Source organism: Mycetomoellerius zeteki, unplaced genomic scaffold (genome assembly GCF_001594055.1).
Source record: "Mycetomoellerius zeteki isolate Tzet28-1 unplaced genomic scaffold, Tzet1.0 scaffold105, whole genome shotgun sequence".
Lineage (NCBI taxonomy): Eukaryota > Metazoa > Arthropoda > Insecta > Hymenoptera > Formicidae > Mycetomoellerius > Mycetomoellerius zeteki.
In genome coordinates this window covers 377,410-402,308 of record NW_017255965.1, presented here as the reverse complement: position 1 = coordinate 402,308, position 24,899 = coordinate 377,410, and the positions used below count along the sequence as shown (strand labels likewise).

Sequence of the window (24,899 nt, the reverse complement as noted above, 5' to 3'; positions counted from 1 at the left end):
CTTGTATGATGATCATCGATCGATTGGCGGAGACAGATCTTGCTGACGCAAAAGACACATCGCCATAATCCAAAACGGAAGAATGCAGCGATAACCCCTTCACCGATATAACGAAGACTCGGAAAAGCGAACTCGCGAGAATGGAAGATTAACGATTCTCTATTGAGGGAGCTCGAGTCGGTATTCCGCTCTCGTTCGACAATGTTATTCTTAGGCAAAGCAGCTGCGAAATTAATGAAGGCGTCAAGAGAGATAGAGATAGAAAGAGAGGAGAGCGTGAAGTAACATCTCGCTCCTAGCGGCGCGAGTTACACAGGCGTGCGTGTCGCACAAAAGGATATTTCGCGCTTCTCACGCGGAAACGTCGTCTAGGAGTAGCGATTTTACCAATGATGGATGAGAGTGTTCCCTGCGTTCGAGACGAAAAAGTTGCCGTTCAAACGGAGAGAAAGAGGGAGAGAGACAGAAAGAGACTTTCCATGATATCACATCGGAGACATTTGACTTTCACACCGAGTTAGCGAATTGATATTTGCAGTGACGCTGCGCTCGGGAAGTCGAAGTGAATGTGATATTTTCAGATACTTATACACATTAGATAAAGTAAATTTATTATCGTAATCATGAAATCAAGTTGATTTGAATACTGAACGCGTCAATCGACGCAACGTAGTCTTCTTGTACATGAATTCAATATAATTATAGTATTTAATTATAATTACGGCTGACGTGTATTTAAGAATGTATTAGGTATGTAATCTCTCTGCAAAAAGTAACTGAAATTGAAAAATTATACTTTCCGTATATAAAAATGAAATTATATACAATATATGCAGTTCAATAAGATTAATATTTTTATTTAACAGTTTTTATAGTTTGTGCAATTTTATAGTTTGTGAATATTTTCTCATTTTATTTAATTATTAAAAAAAAAACATGTTTACTTTTTATTAAAATAATTTTTCAGATTCTAAATCGCCGCCAAGCTTTTTATTTACTTTTATATATAAATACAATATTTAAAAATCTGTAATTTTTTCATAACGTTTTCATTTTGTTAAAAGATACGCGTAATACACTCTTAAATAGCGAATCATTTTCATCATTGACTGACACGAATTTTTAGCATCAGAAAGGATCAGAGATCGGGCGGTGTTCGTTAAACAACACCGTTGTTTTCGGTATATAATGCGCTCAAAAAAACTTACTCGAAAAGGTGCGTTAGAAATTGTTTTCATGCGCCTCAAGTGTTGGTCGATCGATTCTACTGCGAGCGCGAGCGACATAGTCGAGCGACGTCAATGCAGTTCGCATATTACGTGACTGCGCCACCGATTTCGACGACCCATGTATTTGCCTACCGCGAGCGACGGTATTTGCGCGCTGAGATTTTCCAATTAAACTGTGATTAATTTCGTGACGGACGGTTAGAACGTGCACCCTGTTGTTTACAACGGAAACGAAAGAAGTCGAGAGAGGATGAGAGAGGGGGAGGTAAAGAGGAACAGAGAGATAAATAGATAGAGAAAGAGTAAACGCGGAGAAGATCGATGAACGGGAAATCGACGTTAATCTGATTTCGGTAGTCGAGCAGGGCGGGCAATTTGCTCGGCTCCGGAAAAGCGCGTACGCGCCGCGAAGAGATAGATATACATCGCGGACTGCGAGCGTTTACTCGATAAGCGACGTGTTATCCCGTTAATGCTTTAACAACGCGTGTGGAGGCACAACCGAACGGAATTTACGGTACATCGAGCCTTTTTTCCGGCAGGAGGCAAACGCTAGCAAGAACGCGAGTACCGCGTGACGATTGATAGATGTGTGCCAGCTGTGCAAATAAATTTGCGTATCCGCTCGCAAAAGCCCGCCATTTATTCTCGTTATAAGCGTCGCGTTTTGTTTAGAAATTTCGCGAAGATATCGGATGGAAAAAATGCCACTTTTGCGATCGCTTCTCGTTTCATCTTCGTCAAATGAGTCACTCACTCGACTTATATACAATGATATTGCGAAGAATTATCGAGAATACTATCGCGTCGTGCGATAAGTCGATTGCGCAATTTCTTCAGAAAATGAACGATATACATTTACACGGACGCTCTTAATCGGGTTTAATAACATCCGTAGTTATGAAACTGATCAATCATAGCTATTCCTCTGAAAAATAGAATGACTGTGATTGGCCAGTTTCTAACTACGGATGTTATTAAATCCGATTAAAGCCCAGTTCCACAATTCACGGCTAACTCTTAAAGTTTAACTCTACCGAGGCTATTCGAATTCTAGAATTGGAAAGAGATGAGGAATAAATTGAATCTAAGTTAAGAGTGTTAACCACGAGTTGTGGAACTGGGCCTAAGGGTGTCCGTGTAAACGTAGTCACTATAGGCCTGGGTTTTCATTATCTGTTGCGGGATTCTCTAAACGTTTTATCGACAATTGTCGCTATCGTAGCGGCAGCCAATGAGAATCGCGGTTTCTTCCAGGATTGTCTTCCAGGATTGGTCGTCGCTAGTTAACGATAGAGACAATCATCGATAAGACGTTTAGAGAATCCCGCTGCTGGTTAACTTATGGTTAGTCTTAACCTGATATTTTATCCAATAGGCTTCACTTATGATGATGTCACGGATGAAGCTTATTAGGTGAAACATCAGGTTAAGCTTAACTACTAGATAATGAAAAATCGGGCCTTAGTTAATCCCGGGAATGACTGCGTATGTCAACACGTGTATCTTGACAGACGTTATCGCGAACCGACGCTAAAAACCGGCTTTCCATCGGTCTGGCGACCTTTAACGTAACTCGTAATGATCGCGTTCGTGTAAAATGAAGACATACGGAGGAGTCGTGAGTCACGCGGCATTAGCTCCAGATTGTTGTCCTCAACGGATTAAGCCTTGAAAAAATTAATCGTCTCGTCTCCGCGTGCGTGAGATGTTTTTAATAGAATTAAACCGATCGACGGGCGTGCGTACGTTTTGCTGTCTCATAATGCGAGAGGGAAAGCGAATTTAAATGGATTGAGAGAAGAAATGGATTTATTTATCTCCTCTTACACCGCGTTACCTCGTTCAAACCAGTTATTCGATAGCTAAACTATCCACGTTTGCTTGCATAAAAGAAATTTCCGATACTAGCGAGGCGGAAATGCAGTAACGGTTGCTCGTATTTAGCATTATGTTAATAAACAAAGCCACGTTTCGCGTTCGTTTCCAACGGCGAAATCGCCATAGGACAGTCTAATGGAAATAAATAACAGGAAACAGTTTATTTAACATCATATTCGACTGCGTCGCAGGATGAACGTGAGATGAGTTTTGTTGTCTATCTTAACTAAATTACAAAAATATGATTCGAATACGATTTATTATAGCTCGTTTACCATCGTGAGAATTACGACATATATGGTAGACAAGAATTAAATTGGAAAATAAAAACAGCAATTTATCCACTTCGACTTATCGCGTCGATTGCGTTATGCTTAGCGATGTGATCGCTGAATACATCTAATTATATCAAATAAAGAACGAGAATCTCGAAATATTTGTGAAATGTAATTTCTGAAATTCTAATATTACTTAAGGAGGTTCTCCAGTCATAAAACGCATATATTAATATTTATGCTTTAAACAAACTACATACATGTGAAAGTTGTGTTCATAACATTCTGTTTTCGTTGAGCAACACATTTTTATAGATTATTTATTTTATTTGTTATTAGTTTTATTGTTATAAACAAAAATTAAAAAAAAATAACAAAATCAAATTCTAAATTTTTTATATAAATATATTAAGTACTAAACATGACTTGAGCAAACCTTCATTGAGATTCACCAATTAGTTTATAACAAATAAATATTTTTGATATAAGTACTATATCATTCACATAGTACTTATATTAAAAAATTGAGATTTTTATCATTATTTTGTAATATATTTTCATATATTTCTATTAGAGTACAAATTTAAAAAATATTACTTTTTATTGAAATAACTTTTGATCCAGATGGTCAAAAAATTTGAAAAAATTCAGGAATGCTTCTATTTTTATAACAAATTTTGATTTCAAAATTTGATCAAGCTCCTATATTATGTCAAATGGACTGGAGAACCTCCTTAAATGTTCTGAAAATGTATTTTCTACTCTCTAAAACTTTTAAAGTGAAACTCCCTAAAGAGTAAAATCTCTCTCACTCTTAAAAATTGAAAACTGAACCTTTCTTTTTTACGACTGGCTCAGTTTTCACTCTTTAGAAATTCCATTCCAAAGAATATAGAAACTATCTTAGGTCATTTTATGTTATTATTTCAATTTACTCTCACCTTGGATCTAGATATTTTATATTTTTAAGCGCTATAAACGTTTCAGATATTAAGACATTATTAAAATACTTTCAAGAAAGAGAGAAATTTATCAAAAGTTCCCGAATATTTAGGAATCCCGCGTTTTGAATGATATACGAAGCAACTCGAGCTTTCATGCGACTCGAAAATCGTTTCGCAAATATTTGCAGGAAGGATTTGAACGTCCATCGTTAATTACATCCATTTCGTGAGGCTACGCGATATGATATCAAGGCCATGACTATCGTCACCTGTTCTTGCGCTACATAATTGCGATCGCGGAACGGAGTAAAATCGAGCAGCGGCGACGCGACCGTCGGGTGTATTACGTCGTAGATATGTACATACCTACATCGTCGTCGGCGTGGCACGGAACTCGAGCCGCCGCTCTCAGTCGTCACGTAATAGCACGCGGCCGCGTGCATGCGCGCGCTGCGGCGTCACGGCGTGCCGCACGCGTGAGATCGCGGCTGCTTACGCACCCACGTCGCGCGTGACGGCCGGTTTATTTCGTCCCAGACGATTATTCGCGAACGGTTCGCTCGATGGGTCCGAGCTCGCGTGCGCATCTAAATATTACGTTACTCCTTATTAATTATTTTCAGCACTTTAATCCTTCTGTCAATGCACAATTTTTTACCCTTTTACTGTTGTGTTTCGACAGATTTCCTACTAAAAATTTTTAAGTGAAAACGAGATAAAGCCTATGCAAAATTGTTTTCTGTTGTTCCAGAGGTTTTTGAGACTTCATAACGAAATTCGTATAAAAATATAAAAGTATTTACTCTGTTTAAAATTTGATATAGGTATCCGGATACGTATATATATATATTGACGGAAGGGTTAAAGACCGATATCGTGAAATTACGAACCAACTTCGTATTACACGCCGACCAAGGATAGCAATTGTTTGACGGTTTTTCGATAATTGTCTACCGATTTTTGCGTAGCTTCACGAAATAAACATGAATTAATGTATCACTATTCACGGCTGATTTTTCGAGACGCTGTCAAAGTTCCCGTTGAACTGAAGTTTTGCAATGAGAAGATGAGCCTCTATAGGCCGAGAAATGTCACTCGGTCAATTTTCTGCGCAATCAGTTTGGTCTCCGCAGTTATAATTTTATATGAGCTTGTAGTTTGGCCGCGAGCTTATCAACGTTCATGAGTGACAACAAGCGGGAGATAAGAGCGTTGAGGTACCGAGTGGCGTGAATATCACATGAATGTTTCGCCAACTTCTGCAAATCGGAAAATCACGCGATGAAACAAAAAGTAGAAAATTGTGCGCAAAAAGTCACTTTCTGCCTCGAAATCCATCGGCAAACTAACAACCATCGGCTGCATTCAACAGAAAAAGCGCAGCTTTGCAAGTGTTGTGTGATCAGGCTTTATCTCGTTTTCAATATGATTGGCTTATACATTTATATTTACTGAGGAACCATAAAATAAAGTTTAAGAATCAATTATATTAAAAAATTTATAGCGTTTTCTGTTGGAAAAACTAATGCAATACTGATGCAATTGAGTGCAAATCGCTTTACACATTTTCAGTATTCAAATAATTTAATTCTTTTAACGTTATGAGGTTATCGTGACAACGAAAAATATTAATAATTAAAAATAATTGAATTATGTACTAAAATTGATTTACTTTCAATTGCACTCAGTGTTGCACTGAGTTTTCCTAGTAGAAAATTCAGCTACTTCAATATTTGTAAAACTGCTTTTTCTATTAAACGCAAATTATCATTAACTGTCGAAGCGATAACGAATATTAACGTGTTTTGAACAGAATCGCGTTGCTCGACTTTGCACTGTTCGCTCTCTTGCAGTGTATCCTCGATCATTCCGGGGGAAAAAAAAAGAATGCACGATTACGCAACGCGAGGTATGCGACGCGTGCATCAGCGTTACGTGTCCCGTCGCACCCACGCGCGTGTGTCAAGATCATCTCGCGAGGAGGCTTCGGAAGGTCGGACTCTTATGAAACAATCGCATTCCGGAATTCTCGGGATACTCACGTGTTTCTCGATACGCGTCGCTCGTTCTCCGTTATCCCGACGAAGTTGTTTCCCTTCGATTTCCGCTCCTATATTCCCCGACTTATCCACATCGCGAGAGGTCCTCGAGAAACGGAATTTCCTTTTTCTCTTTCACACTCTATCTCTCAAACACTCGCGCCGAGACGTGGGGCGGACAGGTCAATCGGCGGGCGCAAGTACTTCCCACTGGAGTAATAATTCCACACGCGTCGCGGGGCGTCGAGTTGGTTCGTACAAAAGTAAAAAAAAGGGGGGGGGAGAGGATAAAATAAATGTGTGGAAAAGGAAAAAAAGAGTGCTGATGCGGGATGCTGAGTGGGCACGGAAACGGCGGTGGACTTGCTCCTCTCCTCTTCTCCTATCACTCCACCCGATTAAACTGCTCTTCGGCCTTTGGCGAACGTGGCAACTCGACGACGAGGTCGCGGCGGCTCCGCGCGAGGCACTGAAAAGGGAACTCGTCGCGCGCGCACGCGTACACGTAACGTACACACAAGCACACAATACACACACCCCGGCCTCCCCCCTCTCGCGTACCTGTGCGCGCTGTGTCCGTAGTTACGTGGGTGTCTCTCTCCCTCTGTATCCTCCGGTGCGCGAGAGGTAGAGAGAGAGCGAGAGAGAGAGAGAGAAAGAAAGAGAGACAGAGAGAGAGAGAGAGCGTTTTATCGCCCCTTCCTGCTCGCCAAGCGATCCGTGCCGCGCGTTTACCTATGTGCGAAACAACGCTCGCGAGTGCCGCTGCGAGACTGGAACGCGGGGTAACATGTGCGAGCTCTTACATAGCGCGGCGTAATGGTGGGACGGAGGAGAGGGTGGCGAGGACGGTGTAGTAGGGATGGATGGATTCCCACTTCTCGAGGAGAGTACTCCGGAGTAGGGAGCTCTGGCAAGGACGCGGGGCTTCGCCGACGTCGACGTGTCAGCCGCTCGCTCTCGGCGAGTGCACTTGACTTGTCGTTGCTTCAGTGCACACTTCGCACACTGTATCTCTTTCTTGCTTTTTTTCATATTATATATCATTCCTTTATTTCAAAACGGACATAACTTAAAAAAATTTAGTTTTCCAAAAAAGAAGAAAAACTCGCGTAAAGTATATTAAATTTTTTTTAATATTGTAAGCATGGGTCAAAGTTAAATATATGCGCCAAAATGGAATGAAAAAGAAAGAAATCTAGATAGAAAGAGAAAAGCAAATAGAGAAATAAATATAGAGAAGTAAATTGATTTTACTTAAAAAAAGATTGGGGATTACGTAAAAGGAAACACAAAAAGCATATATATAACATAAGTGTATTTTCAATTATTTGACAAAAAATTATTAACTAATCCAATATACCTAATATCGGCAAAAAGTAAATGTCATTTCTATTTATTTCGTTTCATAACTTTAAAAAAACTGTCTTTGAATTCAGACTATTTTTATAATTTTTTATGAAGTTATAGGTTTTTAGTTCATTTTTTATGATTGAAAGTAATGTTTACTCGATTTATTCATAGAAATAACTCGAAAAGCAGGTTTGTCGAGTTGTGTCACTTTTAAAGGGAGCGATATCTCTTTGTGATTATACCTCGAGGCATTCGTGTATGCTGTATAGGTTGCTCTTTCTGCTCCCCGATTTTTTTTTTTAATAAAATCAATTTATCTCTATCCATCTGCTTTACACTTTTTCCTTTGTGCCTATTGATATCCTATTTTCTTTTTTCTTTTAGTTAAATTTTAGCATATACATTTAACTTTAATATGCGCTCTCAATATTTAAAAATATTAAATATACTTTATGCAAATATAATGCTTAACAAAAAATTACAAGTTCTAAACTTCCGTCATAAATATATTATTACATATATATGAAAGTTTAGAATTCATAATTTTTGATGTTCACGAATATTTTTACATAATAATATATTTCCAGAAATGTGTCGAAAAAGGAACGTTAGATGCACTGAAAAAAAGATTGGTTGCTGCAGCAAATTAGATGGTAAAATATGGCATAGTATTTTTAATTGGCTGCAGCAGCCAATTTTTGGTTGCGTTAGCCTATCTGCAATGTCAGTATAGGATTTCGATAGACTAACACAACCAAAAATTGATTGCTGCAACCAATTAAAAATACTATGCCATATTTTACCATCTAATTTGCTGCAGCAGCCAATCTTTTTTTTCAGTGTGTAATAAATCTGTTCTTGTAGAACAATAGATTGAAAAGTTAAATTCGACTACGTTTACGAACAATCTTAATCAAATTTAATATCATCCGTAGTTGTGAAATTGGCCAATCATAACTATTCCTCTGGAGAACGGATTGAGCAGTTTCTAACTACGGATGTTGTTAAACCCGATTAAGGGTGACCGTGTAAACGTAGTCTTAATTACGATGAAACGGCTCGAAGATTACCACAAATTTACATTACTGAACGAGCAAGTAAACGAGCACACGACGCGTAGAGAAGTGTCGTCGGGTTCTTTAATTTCTATTTTCTGTTGTCGTGACTTAGCCTAGAGTCGCTGTACGTAGCGAGAATCAAAGTGTAAAGTCTGTTCTACAATAGGATTGCAAGCCTTAAGCCGTAAGAAATTAACCAATCATAATTTATTATTTTTTTCGTATCCAACTGTGATTGGCCAATTTCTTGCGGCTTACGACTTGCGACCTTATTGTAGAATAGGTATAAAGCTCGATCTATAGATGACGCAGAACGCTGGTCGCAGATCGCAAGACTAAAAACTAACCTAACATATTTTAATTATAACAGGTTGCAAGACGCAGGAAGTTTGATGAACTTCAACTTTTGCGTCCTGCGTTCTACATTTTGCGGTCTACGACCTATTATCTGAAATACATTTCACTTGCGACCTGCAATTCTGCGTTCTACGTGCTATGTAGATCGGGCTTAACGCGCCCGCAAACGCGAAAGGATAATTACTAAGCGCAGGAAGAAGATGCGTATCAGGACTTCCGCGATGAACTAAGACTGAGACGGAAGGTGCGCACGATTGCACGCCGACGTCCGCCGCGTGTTCAAGCCAGAGAAAAACGAATCCCTTTCTTACGCGGTAGACGGGCTGAGCGGAGAAACGTCTCGTCTGTCTGCGATAACGAGAGGATCCCGTGCACCGTATAGTATACACGTTACTGACGTTGCACGGCACCGACGTGCGCGACACGCTCGCTCTCGCTGCGGAAGCAATTGTAAATCGCTTCGCCGCTTTGTGCCGCGTGAACGACGCGAACGTTAACTTGCACCTTAGACGCGCGAATCACCTTCAATCGTTCGCCATTTCACCCGGGGTCTCTGTTGTTCGCGCCGCGAGCGGGACAATGACACGAAAGTGGCGTTACTTCTGTCTTGGATTAGGTGGATTATGCGCTTATCGCGATATCGCTAAGATACAGGATCTGTGAAGTTAGCACGTCATTAAATTAATATAAAAAAAATAACGACCGTTCCAGCATTTTTCATAGTTCTATAGTGCGTTATTAAAATACAAAAAATTACCGTATTTTTTATATTAAAAAATAAGAAACGAAAATATGGCGCGCTAATTTCGCGAATTTAGTACGAACTTCCCCTCTAAAGTACAAGAAAAAGAAAAATGTTTCCACTTTTGGCCACTATTCTCGTTAGTAACTGCTCCAGTTGTATATACCATTGTATATAATTTGAAAACAAAATTCTAACAATTACTAATTTTAATAGACTTTAAATGTACAAGATATCACGACATTTGTCACGTTGTTAATTTATCGCAATTTCAGTGACGCATTTCTCATTTGTCTAGTAGAATTCTATGCTCTCTACAATTATTTTTAAACAGAGTTCCGGCTGCTTTTTCAATTTTGATTTATTATGTACATATACACGGACGTACGCTATTCTTAATTAAACTAGAAGATTGACTACTTTTACTTCTAGGAACTCTATCGTTTCACAGGCACACCCGACGTGTTCGATACTCGTCGAGTGTGTACAGAAGGATGATCAATTCTCTAAGGAGGAAAAGAGGGACATTAAAAAGAAATTCAATATTAATTGTCGTATTTAAATCTTAATAGATGAACTTTTTTATAATTATTAAAATTAATTGAAACATATGAACAATATTACTATTATTATATTCATAAATAACTAATAACGTGAGATCACAAAAAAATTACATCAAGTTACGAGATCATATTTTATTTTTTTAAATTGTACTTTTCTATCAAACGTATTTTATGAATAATATCCGGGTTTTTATATAAAAAATCATAAAATTCTTCACACATTAGTTGGATATTACATTTTATACTTATTACCTGCACTTATTATTTTCATACTTAAAAAGGGAATAATTCATGTTTTTAATTTGGAATGATTGGTCACCTTAGTATATAATAGACTCGCAGACACATTAGAATGGACGAGTGGAAAGTTCGCCGACAAATAAATAGCGTCGTGTTTTATGATTTTACTGCCCTTGTGTCATCTGTTCGCACGGTACACAATAGTAATATTAATTGTTAATTAACGACGCACGAGGCACTGTTCGTCACTCCGCGTTGACGCAGGGTCTGTAAAATTATTCCAACACTTCCGGACACACGTGTGTACTGTGCGATTAAATCGTAGATTTAATCAACATCTCCATAATTTAATTACTCGACAGAATTACTTCGAAATTACTATCGCAGTCGATTTCGCCGAGAATTGGCGTACCTATACTTTACCGATTTGAGTAAATAAAATTAGCGGGTTCAGAGACGCTGGTTCGACATCTTTTGTCGGTCCATGATATCTTAAGCACGTAATAAGGTAAAAGCGACGATCTTGTGCTCGCCGTGAGAACTAGCTACCAACGGTACAGCGTTTCTCTTTCTTTTTTCGCCGAAATAACCAGGTAATTTCGTCGTCACGATGAGACGCGAGTCGTGCGTCGGCACGCGCGTCCATAAAATTTCACCGCACAATTTACGGGGTTGAAGGTGCCGTGGAAACTGGCACGTGCTCGCCGTACGAGGTTCGCGGCATCGCGCTGCCCATCATCACGGTTATATATCACGTTCAAACGGGGCTTCGCCATGGCCGTCGCCTTATCGCATTTCCGTTCACGTTTTCCCTTACCGCCCGTATAATACATCGTACACGTTTCCACCTTTCTTCGTTCAGCGTCCTCCCAGGGCCGTCCTACCTGCAGGGCCGGTAATTACCGACTACTACGATCCCTTCTTCAAATAGGAATATTTTAGTATCTCCAATAACAGCTTCGGTAGCAACTCTCCAATAAGAGTCTGGATACGAGCCGCAATTTTGTATGCAGAGTAGTAGTTTTAATAAAGATTGACTATTTCTTTCTCTTTCTCATTTTGTTCTATTTTTTTCTTATCTACTTCTCTCTTTCTTTCTTTCATGAATTGTTAAAACATGACGGACTAATAAAAAGTAGCTTTTTCATGTTCAAACTCTCATTAGAGAGCTCTAAACTCTGACCTACCAATTTTGATTCAGAACTGCAGTCGATATCTCTCGTCCCGCATCAGTTATTTTCTCGCTCCCGTTTCTCTCTGTAAATATAAAAAATAACGAGTCGATGCTTCGACCGATTTCCTCCTCGCAATATTGCAATTTTGTTTCCGTGGGTCAACGAGGGAATTCGTCATCCGCTGATCGAGAGAGAAAGAGAGAGAAAGATTCATCAACGTATTCGTGCGGGATGCGTTTTTTATGCATGCAACGCACACCGAATCGCGACAAAAATAAATTGGAGAAAATCACCCGGCGGGTAAGCAGGCGAGGGAGACGAGAGGAAAAAAAAATTGAAACAGAAAAAAAATACCCGCTTCGGGATGCGGGAAGTGAGCTTCTCGCGTGCGAATAGGCAATGTCAAATATTTGTGCGTAACAGTTGTGTGTCACAATACGAACGCGGTCACGTGTGCATTTCGACGGGCTCCTGTTTGTACTCGATACAAACGAAAAATAAAACAGGAATAAAAAGAAAATTCGCAAAGACTAACGCCCCAAACACAATGCGAGAGAATAGCGTTAGCAATAGGAATAACACGATTTCAATCTATATCAGAAATCGAGTGCAGGAATACGCAGTCTCTGATAATTTGAAATCGTGTTATTTCTATCGCTATTTCCTCGCTTTGTGTCTGGGGCTTAAACATTTCTATTATTCGGAATCTGGATACAAATATTAGAGTTTGCAAAGCAAAAATTGCCTGCAGCGACTCCGCGAACGTAACGTTGATCACGAATGGTGCAAATAATCTCGGCGAGAATGCGAATATAAGATAAATCATGAATATGAAAATCGTGTCTGACAAGAAAGGCAAATATCGAGCACATGAAACGATTTTGAGAAAAAAACGAACGGATGAAAACAGGAGATTTTTGATTTTTCTACAATGGGCGTCATCCAAACAGGGAGAAGGGGTGATTTTAAAATAACACGAATATTTTATCTTTTGTTGTATGTGCGAAATATATTTCTACATATACACCCTAGTCAAATACTGTTTTTTGTCAATCACTCAAAATTTTTTAAAATTTGTCAAAAAATAACATTTTTTTTTAATACTCCGAATTCTGAGTGTTTAATTCAACACCCACAGAAGCTCTGGGTGTGGAAAGCTCCATACCCTCTATAAGGAAGTTTCCGTCTATGGATAAGAAAAAAATATTCGACGTAACATGCGTGTATTGCTTATGTCAGTACGTGAATAATGTGAGAAGTGCACACGAAGATAAGACGCTTTACTTTGAACGATACGCCGGACGATAAGGCTAATTCGCGGCCATAAAACGTGAGACAATGCATGCCTGCGCTTACCATTCGTGTCGCAAATTTATGCGCTCTAAATAAATCGCTCGATAAATCGAATTGTGATTACGCCTTGTCTTGCGTTCGTTTAATCGACATTGAAGAAACGACCGATTTTTCTCTGTGTGAACAAGCGCGCCTTTGCTCGATTGAAAAAATTCGAGAAAACGCTCGAAGTCCCGATTGCGACACTATCAAGACACGTTATGATTCATTCAACAATACTCGTGTGAAGTCCCTACGACCGATAATCGTTTTGCTCCGATAACGTCGGTGTTATCATTCATGAGAAAAGTAGCGCCATAATTGCGCGATGTATGCATTGTATTAAAATCGTATTATAAACTGACGTGACATTTATTATTAACATTGCTATAAAAACATTAGTGAATTATATTCTTGCTGAATTACATTCGGTGTACAATGTCAAAAAAATTTAATAGTAAGCTAAAATATAATCTTCTAGGATAAAACATAAATATAAAAATGTATAAAAGTTTATTTTTATTTTTATAAACAATTATTATTTAAACGCAAATTAATTTGATTTCATTCCGTTATAATTTAACAAAATTCATTAAATCGCAACGGATTGAAATTAAATTAATTCAAGAAGAGTTTAACGTCAGTACCTATCTCTCCATTCTATATTGATTATCAATTTAATATAATGATAAATAATAAATATTTGTTCTCTCAATGCGACAATTGACAAATGTGGTTCGAGTTTTATTTTCCATCTTCATTGAATTATTCATTCGGGAATAGAAATGAGTCTTTCGCGACAAGTCAGAGGTGGCATCAGCGTGCTGATGGCGGCGGACGTCGTGGAAAGTACCGGAAAGTGCAAGCTGGAAACGCATCGTTTCGGAACGTCCGATTGTCGCAAGGTGTGCAGATCCGAGCGCGTGCACGAACGCCTCTCGTTTTGCGTCTTACGTAACGCGATACGCAACGAGCGAGAGGAACGGGGCGTTTCTGCCGCGAACGGAAATCGTATCCGCGCGTTACCCGCGCGTTGCGTAAGAACTGTAAGGAACCGGACGACGACAACGCGACAACATAATCGTATCGGCACGGAAGCATGGTGAGTGTTACGCGACATACGCGTGTGCAAACTTGAAACGTCCACGACCTTCGATTTCTTTCTTTTTAATTATCGCGCCTTAGCTTTCGCACTTGAATGCAGAACAAAAGAGTACAAAGGAATCTAAGAACAAGAAAATTGAATCTGTCGCTGATTTTAAAAATAGCTGTTTTTTCTAGAAAATTTAGAGATATTTTTAAGACAGAGATTATTTTGTATTAAAAAAGAGAGAGATTATTTTATGTCCAGTATTATTATATAGTTTTATTATACATATACAATAAGGAAAAAGTTGAGACAATTTTTATGTGCGCGAGCATTCGTACGTCAGCAAATTTTATGATCCGTGAATAGCGAAGATGCACGTCGTATGATTTATTATGTTCATTCGAATGTTCATCTTATATACAGAGTGTTTCTTAAATAGCGGACACTAATCATATAGCGTTATTTCTCATTGAAAATTGAGTCGAAAAGTCCTCTACAATTTTGCAATTTTTGTAATGATTGACGAAATATTAATTTCTAAATATTGCCAAATAAGCCCGTATCCGGCTACTCAACCATTAACCATCATGAAAATTGCAAAAAAGTAGAGAACTTTTTGATTCAATTTTTTATAAGGAATAGCATTATGTGATTCGGCAATCGCTTACTCGGCAATCTTTAGAAATTAATATTTCGTCAATCATTACAAAAATTGCAAAATTGTAGAGGACTTTTCGACTCAATTTTCAATGAGAAATAACGCTATATGATTAGTGTCCGCTATTTAAGAAACACTCTGTATACACTCAGAGTAAAATGTATTAAATTTTAATAAATATTTGTTTGAATAATTTCAGTTGAATATTTATTAAATGTAAATATATTTATTTGATATAAGAATCATTAATTTGATTTAACTATTATTACTTATTGACTTTCATTTAGCAAATATTTATTTTCCATAAATAAACGTTATATTAGTACTGTTCAAACAATTATTTATTAAAATTTAATACACTTTTCTCTTAGTATATGAATGCTGTAAAAAGTGTTGGAAATATCTGGAGACACGGTAGTCAATAATACGCTGAATATTTGATAATTTTCAATTTAATATTCAATTATTTAATATTTAATAATTTTCAATTATTTAATATTTCTGCGCGTTTTCTTATTGTTGTTTTTAATATTCCATATGTTATTACAAAATTTATGTACGTGTTTATTCCTCGAACATCATCAGATATTCAATGTCGGAAGTGCCTGGGTTCGGCGGAAACTCGTGCGGCGATCTGACTCATGACGATAGGACGAAGATCATGCGATATCTATACAATGTTGTTAAGACACACGCGCGTAATTCGGACGTAACGCGAGGCCACGCTTCAGCGAGTACGCACTGGCCATTCATGAAGTCCAGGCTCGAGGCTCATTCTCTTCTAAGCTCGGCTCTGTTCGGCTCGGCTAGTTGCACGAGTACGGAAGAGCACGCTGTCGCGCGCCGGCTAGGCTGACCGACCGGTCGGTCGGTTCACTCGATTTCATTCATTTGCCGGATAATCGTCGTGTTCCTGTTTGCAGCTCAGGGACGTGCCAACGAGCGAGTGCTCGCGCTCAAGGTCCCGGCTTCCGGGCGCTCGTCGGATCGTCGAGCACTGCCACTCGTCATTCTCTTCCTCTGCTGTTGTTACTGTACCGCGTCGCTTCTCTAAATATTAAGAGATTGTTCGTCGTACGAAGTTACTGAATCGCGCACTATTATGAAATGACGTAGAATTCTCTTGTCAGCCTAGCTCTCGTGACGATGCGAGCAAGTAATCGAGTTGCACCAGAAGGATTTTACAAGAATTTTACTAAGCGGATGCCTTCAGCGTTCGTTGCGTTCTAAGATTTGAACTATGCGCATTTTGCACGTGACGGTTATATCCGTGGTTATACCTTAAATCGTATTCGTAAGTTCCTGAGAGGATTGTATACTGTGAGGATTTAAATATCGTAATCTTGGCACAATAAACGAACATGTCGACTCACGTAGAATGTAAATAACATTTCACATTTTTCACAGACTAAAAATGAAGAATAATTTTTATTTTAGTAAAAGAAAAAAGTCGAATTGCACGACTTTCTTTTACGAAAATAAAAAAGACACGTGAACCTTAATATATGTGAAACTTAAAAAAACTATCAAGTTTATTTTATATATTTATTGTTTCATACTTTTGTATTTCCAAAAGCAACTAAAAAAATTGACGTTTTAAATTTCTAACATCCTGATTCATATTCATTTCTATCAACGCAGATTAACTTTAATCTTGATTTAACTTATTTTTTATTACAGTAAAATGTAGGGCATCTATCACATACGCACGATTTTTTTTGGCAAATTTTGTTTTAATATAAAAATAAAAAGATTTACATATACCAGAAATTAAATTACAAATACAGACGTTTCGGCCTTAAATTAGGCCATCCTCAGTGTAAAAGTCAACATTATCATATTCCATAAACCGTGTTTAGAGTCAACTTATTAAAAATATATCATTTTAAAAAACTACTTCCTAATATATAAAACAACAAGACGCAAGTTCGCTAAGTATCGTTCTGTTTGATTTATCGTACATTAAAATGAACTGTAATGGATTGGAACATAGGAAGATATTTACTGATTACGTTTAAATGTACGATAAATCAAACAGAACGATACTTAGCGAACTTGCGTCTTGTTGTTTTATATATTAGGAAGTAGGTTTTTAAAATGATATATTTTTAATAAGTTGACTCTAAACACGGTTTATGGAATATGATAATGTTGACTTTTACACTGAGGATGGCCTAATTTAAGGCCGAAACGTCTGTATTTGTAATTTAATTTCTGATATATGTAAACCTTTTTATTTTTATATTAAAACAAAATTTGCCAAAAAAGATCGTGCGTATGCGGTAGATGCCCTACATTTTATTTTAATTTAGACCACGTATTATTTATTATTTATTATTTTTTATTTTTTTCTGAATCTTATAAAAAATTCTTCCAGAAAAAGATGAAGAGGTAGTTGAATAAAAATTAAAATTAAATTACGTTGGCAAAACAGGCATTAACTGAACATTGTTATACAGTAATTATCCTTCTTCGGTCTCGAAATGGAGAATTCGGTCGAAAGGAGAATTCCATTTTTTGCGATGCATGGCTTCACATGATGCGAAATTGACCGACTCTCCGTGCACGGAGCGATGCGTGTACGGCTCACGTGTGCACATATATTGCATATATACGCGGGGGCCATGCCAGCACGAGTATATTACCGGCATATGCCGGCTCGGCCACGGTCATCTCGGGACCTTCTTGCACAGCCACTCACACGCACGGTCCGCGATACGCGTACATACGTTTGCGAGGCGGATTACGCAACGGCGGTGCAATTGCAAGCGTCGCGCGTATATTGCAACGCAACGGCGCGGTGACCGACGAGTTCCAATAGCCAACTGGCAGCTCTCGCCTCTTCCCGCACAGTCTTAATAGATCTCTCACCATTCAGGAACGCAGGAACAACTCATAACACCGAACAGACCGCACAAAGTTTCGCAATTGTTGAAACATATCCCCGACGATGTTATTTTTGTAACTTACTTTGTTATTCAAATCTGACGGAAGAAAGAAGTCTCGAAAAATATGATAGATCGCTGATTGAATAACAGCCGTTATTTTTCAAACGCGATAACGAGAGATGGAACAATTTCAGCATTCGTACACAGAAAAATTTTCGATTTTTTTGCTGAAGTATTTAAAAATTTAGTTAGATACGGATTTGAAAATAATTTTCTTAGATCAAAATAATTAAATGTTGATGATAATATTACATAAAGTTTTAACGTTCTAGCAATCAGTTTATAAGCATCCTATATACTTATTTTGATCCAGACAAAATTATTTTCAGATCTATATATATATATATATCTAATTAAATTTTTTAATATTTTAGCAAAATCTTTCTCTTTTTCTCTCTTTCCATGTATTATTTTTGTATTTTTATAACAAAAATAATTGCCTCGAACAATTCTTATTGCGGAAAAATTGATACGTCGATCCTCACTTTGGAGAATTATTAAGATAATTAACTTACTTCGAAAAAAGAGGCTAATTTATAGTTAATGATTTAGCCGATTGCATACGAAAAACGTCACGGAAGATATGGTTCTTATCACGCGGTGAATTCATTTGCAAAATTGGGTTTTTTCCCTCGAGCAATTCCGAAAGCGCTGGAAACTCTGACGATAAAAAGTAAAAGTGTTACAAACGCCGCCTCGTCGAGAAGACAATCCATCGAGAAGGGATGTCGAGCGTAGAGGAATATAACAGCGCGCGATCATGCAGCAAACCTGTAATGCGATTATCGATTATTGGCGCGCACTTATCAGAAAGCAACCAAGCTCTTGACTCTCGTCTGCGCGGCTCCCACCAAAGTCTCTCGCGAAAACGACCATAGCGAATGTCGTTGCTTGTCGCTTATGTAATTCGGAGCGTAGTATCGCTCTCGTGATTTAACGATGTCGATATCAACGCGTCGTCCGGTATTAATCAAACGTTCTTTTAACTCGGTAATCGATTAACGGCGACGCTAACGTAATCTGCCAGATTTAAAAGCTTTTTGTTAAACATCTGTATCGATTTAGATTTCTTTCAATAAATACAGTTCAATTAAATTGTTCTCTTCTATAGTAGATTAATTTCTTTTCTATTAGACTGTCTGATTAAGAATTTTGCATTTTTCGCGGAACGTTAAAATGGCGAAATTATTTAAAATAAAATAAAAATAATATATGAAAAATTATTTTTAATAAAATACAACAATTGATAACTGATAGTGATACTTATTGTTAGTGAAGTTAATAAAAGATTTTACTTCGACGTTAAGGCGCTGAATCATTTTCGTTATATTGTTCTAACGAGGCATGAACGATGAAATAGTAGTGATGTGTCGCGCGACAGCTAAAAAGGAAAGTTACCATTGGCATCTATGGATATGTCACTTGACTCGCGCTAATAATCGATCGGTTGCCGATCGACCTTCGGACGTTGAAATATTGCGCACAAACGTACCTGCGGCAGTCCAATGCGTCCAAGGTCCACGATTAGTGGGTCACAGTGTACGATACGTCGTTTAGTTGAAGGCGATTGTTTGCGACACAATTAAACGTGACGGATCCAATTAACCAGTGCGAAATTAATGAATTCGTACTTGATGAAAATGTAAGGAAAGAAACATGAAAATAGAAAGTACACGTGAAAATAAAATAAAATTAACGACTCATTGATGCTTACGTTAAATATTTATTTTTTAGATTGGCGATGCAAAGATAAATGCTTGGCACTCATTCGTCTATCGATAAATTAAAAAAATAATTAAGAACTATATAAGGAATAAAAAAGTATACATTCATTGAAAATGTAACGTATATTAGATTAGCATATTAAAAATAATATTTTACTATATTAAATTTGTAATATTATATAAATCGTATCCAATTTGAGTTAGTTTTAATCTTTTTTAAAGGTTGATTCTGCTCAATAGTCGCTAATTTAATTAAGACAGTGGAGTTAAATAATTTAACTCAATTAAAAAATGTATTAAATTTTACTTAAATTTATCATACATTAACAATAAATAACACTGCATACACTGAAAAAAAATGCATGTAATTTTACATGGAAATTAATATGTTCATGACTGGAAAATTGCCTGAATATACATATGATTGGAAATTTACAATTTCCAGTAAATTTCCAAGCATATTTATGTAATTTAGATAATTTTCCAGTTATATACATGTAATTTCCATGTAAAATTACATGCATTTTTTTCCAGTGTACGTTAATACAAACGTTGTTTACTTTCAAACAATTTAATCAATTTAATCACAGATCAATAACAAATGTGAGTTGATTAAAATTAGATGTGATTACTTTTTTAACATGTTTTGTATTAAAATATTACATTTCGATCTGGAAATAACTTAAGAAAAAATAACAAAATGTTATTTAATTTAAACAATTAGTTTAATTTTAATTCTTTAATATTTAACAGTGATGTTAAATAAAATCGAAAAGTTTCAGCAAAATCATTGCAAAATTGCTATCACGGAGACTTCAGTATCTATATTTTTTTATTAAATTAAAGAGAAATTTGTTTATTATTTTTCTCCAAAAAACTTTAATTTTCTAACTTTATTCACAATACAAAACTTGATGTAAAACAAAATGATTTTTGCATTAACGTAATAAAAGAATTCAATCACTTTATTTAAACCTCAAAACTTTTTAGGACTCCAAGTCTTGATTAGAATTCGTAAGAGATATAGTCTGTAAATGAGATAAAAAAAGAGATAAAATGATACCCTTCTAGTAAGAAATATGTAGGAAGAAACTTTTCACATTCGTGCGATCAAGAGCGGATACGATTTCCGACTTCGCTCTTTCGAACGATAAGAAATTCAGAATCGACTAACGAATTCTTATTGAAAGGTAGTCCGGCGCTCTCTCGGTTAGGGATCTACTGTTATCGACGCGATAAAACCTGATTTATTTCGCACGAGAAATAGATTAAACTACTATGGTTTATCGTGCCTTTCAATGCTCGCATGATGGCTTTTAACGATCCGTACAACAATATAAATTATATCGTGATATGTCGAGTCGATCGGAATTATTCATTTGATCCTTCGTTGAAGTACGAATTTTAATCTAATCTCTCGAGATATCTCTTTTTAGTAGATACGTGCAAATTTAATCATCTCACACTTTGCATCAATTAGCTTTAAATTGATGAATATCAACATATAATTGCAAATGTAGTATATGAAAGATTATTGGTAGAGAGAGAGATAATAAAATTTGCAATATAAATTATTTATATTTACATCAAAATATATCATGAGTTACATAATTAACCCTCCGTGAACTAGATGGAGTGTGACATATCTCAGCAAGAATTTCTATAACTTCTTAAAAAGTATCGCGCGTATGTGTTGCCGATTTCGTGCAACTGGAAAGTGCGTTGTTACCAATCAATTACCAACCACTAAATTACAGTATATTTATGATGAAGTATAGCATATGATTTTTCACTTGGTTCACGGAGGGTTATTTTAATATTGTCCGTTTTTATTATTAGTATAACAGTAATTAAAATTTTTTGACATAACAGTAAATCTGTTATGCAGAACGCGGTAAAGCATGAAAAATGAAGCATAATAAGGAAATTACTCATGTCTTCATAACGAATAGGCTAGTGTATGGAGAGGCACATTAATTAGATAAAAAATGTAATTAATACGTTGCATTATTAACAACAATGAGATGGATCGAACATTCGCGTTCTCGCATGAACGACCTTGAGCCGGTGCACGCTTGCAGTCGTCCTGACGATTATTTAACGCAACGGCATAAGCGTCGTTGACGTAACAACAGCATAATTTACGATGTTACGATATAGCACGACGTGTCGTCCCCTCTCCTCGATATCGCCTGTCGCGCGACGTGGATCGGTGTCCTTGAATTTTTCCTTCCGGTCGCGTCAAAATAAATTTTGACAGTAGGAAATAAGTCCATGACGTAGGACGCGTCTATTGTTCAGCGCCCATGAAAGGAAATCATGTTATTAACTGCGTATTTCAACAATATTGCGGCAAGTACAGACGAGCACGTCCTCATAAAGCCCATTGTTTTCTTATTAACCCTATCTTTTCCATTATACTCATGCGGGGATATATACACTCGAAGTGTAGGTATTAAATACATCAAACACCAGTCGTTTATGTGAGAGAGAAAGAAGAGGCTCGAATATCGATTTTGATTATGGTTTAAGAGAGCTATACTTTTACAATTTTTTTAAACATATTACAACAATTTCAAATATATGTACGATGCTCAGTTTCCACGACAATGTCTCAGCAAATTTGATCGATAGCTTTATCGCTAAAAGACTCGTCACAGATCGTTACGCAGCACAATTCGTACGTCATCTGAGTCACAATGATTCGCGAAGTGTCGTGTTTTGTGTTTGAAAACGTGCTGCAAGTAGCAAGACTTTTCGATCCAGTGGAATAGTACTGGCAGCAGCCAGCCAGCCGCGATATGTAATAAAGCGTAGCGATAAAAGCGGTAGCGGCTAGATAGTGGTGGAATAGTACCGGTAACTATATATGTATATATACTAGCCTGCCTCGCAGTCGCACGTGGTATCTTAATTCACCGTAACGACATCACTATGCATTATACGAATTTTCCTACAACGGCACGTTTTCATTCGATGTTTTCCATAATTATTCGTCGCTTATTACGCAGTTCCGAGAGATGCCCATAAACGGCTCATATAAATCGCGATCCTAACAATGCTTTTAAATAGAAATTAATTCTCTTATATACCTTCAATGTTCACAGCAATTATCGTTGAAATCGTTTACAAAGACTGTAAAAGTTTTTTCCTCTTCGAATCACTTTTTTAATAGTTTACGTTATATTTGCGATTATTACAACAGAATGGAAAAAAAGATGTAGTGGATATTTAATCTTCGGTATTTAATCTTCCCTTCAACGCGATGAAATATTTTTTAACGATTGTCCCTGATGTATTTTTATTCGACTTATTTTGCACACGAGGTCAACATAATTAGAGATAAAATTATAACAGACAACAGGCACTATTGTTATGTTAAAGAATAACAGTTTTTTTGCTGTAAAAAAGAGTTGATAAATTTTCGAGTTGATAAATATTATTAAAATTTGCTAAATCAGTTTCTCCATTCAACAGACAGTCCAAAGTTACAAGCTTTATCCGCTGTCAATGAGATTAATTTGACGCGTCAATTGATATGCGCGAAGATCCAAGATTTAAAGAATCTGTTATTACGCAGCATAAACAACAAATTTTTCATCAAATCAGTATTGAATCAATTACCGAGACGCGTCTTTAAAAATACGACGCCGAAAAATGGCAAAGTCAGATTGGTCAATTGAACATATTAACGTGGCAAAAGAAGAAGAAGAAGTAGAAGGCGACCGTTCAGAGTGATGAACCACAGCCAAAAGTAACGCTGGTGTAGCAATCGCTGCGTTCTTTAACGCTCTACCAACTCGGCTCCTCCGCTCTAACCGTTTTAATTTAAGACCACCCCTTCAAATGTCACGAATACGCATTCCGTTCCGCGCCGCCTCGCTGCGAGATTGAAAACACGGCTTTCATGTAGGTACCCACTGTTGTCTGACGATTGCGTCGATGTTCTCTCGCATGCCCGACAGTTTTTGTCCTCGTCCTCGTCAAACCCATCGCGCTTTAACAAAAACCAGATTCTACTAATTTGTTTTTGACTACGGTGCCGCGATCTCATTAAGTGAAAATATGGTTATATTCTGTCAGAAATGTCTCATAAAATTCTCGACGAGATAAAATTGTGTATGCCAACACACAATCCTTATCTTTATTCTATTTAACTTTCAGGAGACATATTCTTTGGAAGGCTGTTATTGAGTCATCTTTGACCTATACTTTATTAGATAATCAAAAAGTATCGCGCGCGCGCTCCGTATAGTATACACAAAACAATAGGAAAACAGTAGCAATTTTCGAATTTGATTTTTGACACTCGAAATATAAAGGAAATACATGAATAATCTTCGAAAATTAACGAATACCGAATGACTTAGTCATTGTTAGCTTAAGATTAATAAATTTAATGGAATTTAATAATAAATTTTTAACGCAATACGTCACTTAGGTCAAGTACAAAAAAATGTTATTAATAATTATGATGTTACGAGGTGAGCTCATGTTTGAGGCATCTATCTTTTTTTATAAAAAAAAAAATTTTTTTTCAATTTATAATATACACGAAAAGACCAAGCGATAAAAGAAGCACACATTTGTTGTGTCGGATTAAATAGCACGTAACGAGAAGTAGCCAAAACAACGATACTACTAGTACTTCTGGACATTTTAATATATTTAAGGAGAGAGAGAGAGAGAGAGAGAGAGACTTCCGAAATCTCCGTGCTTCAACGGGAACGCGCCCGGCGAAATTCGTGCTGATCCCTTTTAATCGTGTTTACGAACGTGCTCTCTCTCTCTCTCTCTCTCCCTTTCTCTCATGACTCTCTCTTATCTAACTCGCTCCTCGTGCCTTCACGCGCGAAGCAGAGGTGCAATTTCCAGTTACGAGCGAATGCGACTGACGAGAGCTCCTCTCGAGAACTCCTCTCGAGGACTCGCTAACCTTGTTGCCGCTACTCGACGGCGTAAAATATAATTCGCGCCGAGCGAATTAGAGCGAATATATTCTTCTTTTTTCTTCAGAGTACGCTTCGTGAGTTTCGTGACCGCCGTCACTTCTGCGAAAGTTGATGGGCCGGCAGAATGGCGATGCGCACGACGCGACGACCGAAGTAACTTGTTTAGAAAGTTCATCCGCAACCACGCCAACATGTGCAATAATAAACTGCAGACGACAACAATAAACACAGAAAGAAATTATTACAGAGACATTGTTTTAAATAACATTGGATATCGTAAATGGGGCAGTGTCTGACAATGTGAGATGGGGTGAAAACCGAAATAGAACTGGAACTTTT

The 24,899-nt window shown here is 37.2% G+C and overlaps 1 protein-coding gene across 6 annotated transcripts in view; it reads right to left on the bottom strand.

Moving 5' to 3' along the window:
* The window catches only part of LOC108721717 (protein Tob1), a 74,628-nt gene that overhangs the window by 26,026 nt on the left and 23,703 nt on the right, over positions 1–24,899 (bottom strand). The window contains exon 1 of one of the 6 annotated variants that reach the window (XM_018446448.1): positions 17,358–17,379. The exons of 3 other annotated variants lie outside the window; for them this stretch is intronic. The gene's annotated coding sequence lies outside the window, so the exon portion shown is untranslated. Of the gene's footprint in view, positions 1–6,371; positions 7,428–17,357; positions 17,380–24,899 lie in introns of those variants that run through there. 2 more of the 6 variants (XM_018446413.1, XM_018446438.1) reach the window with 2 other exon arrangements.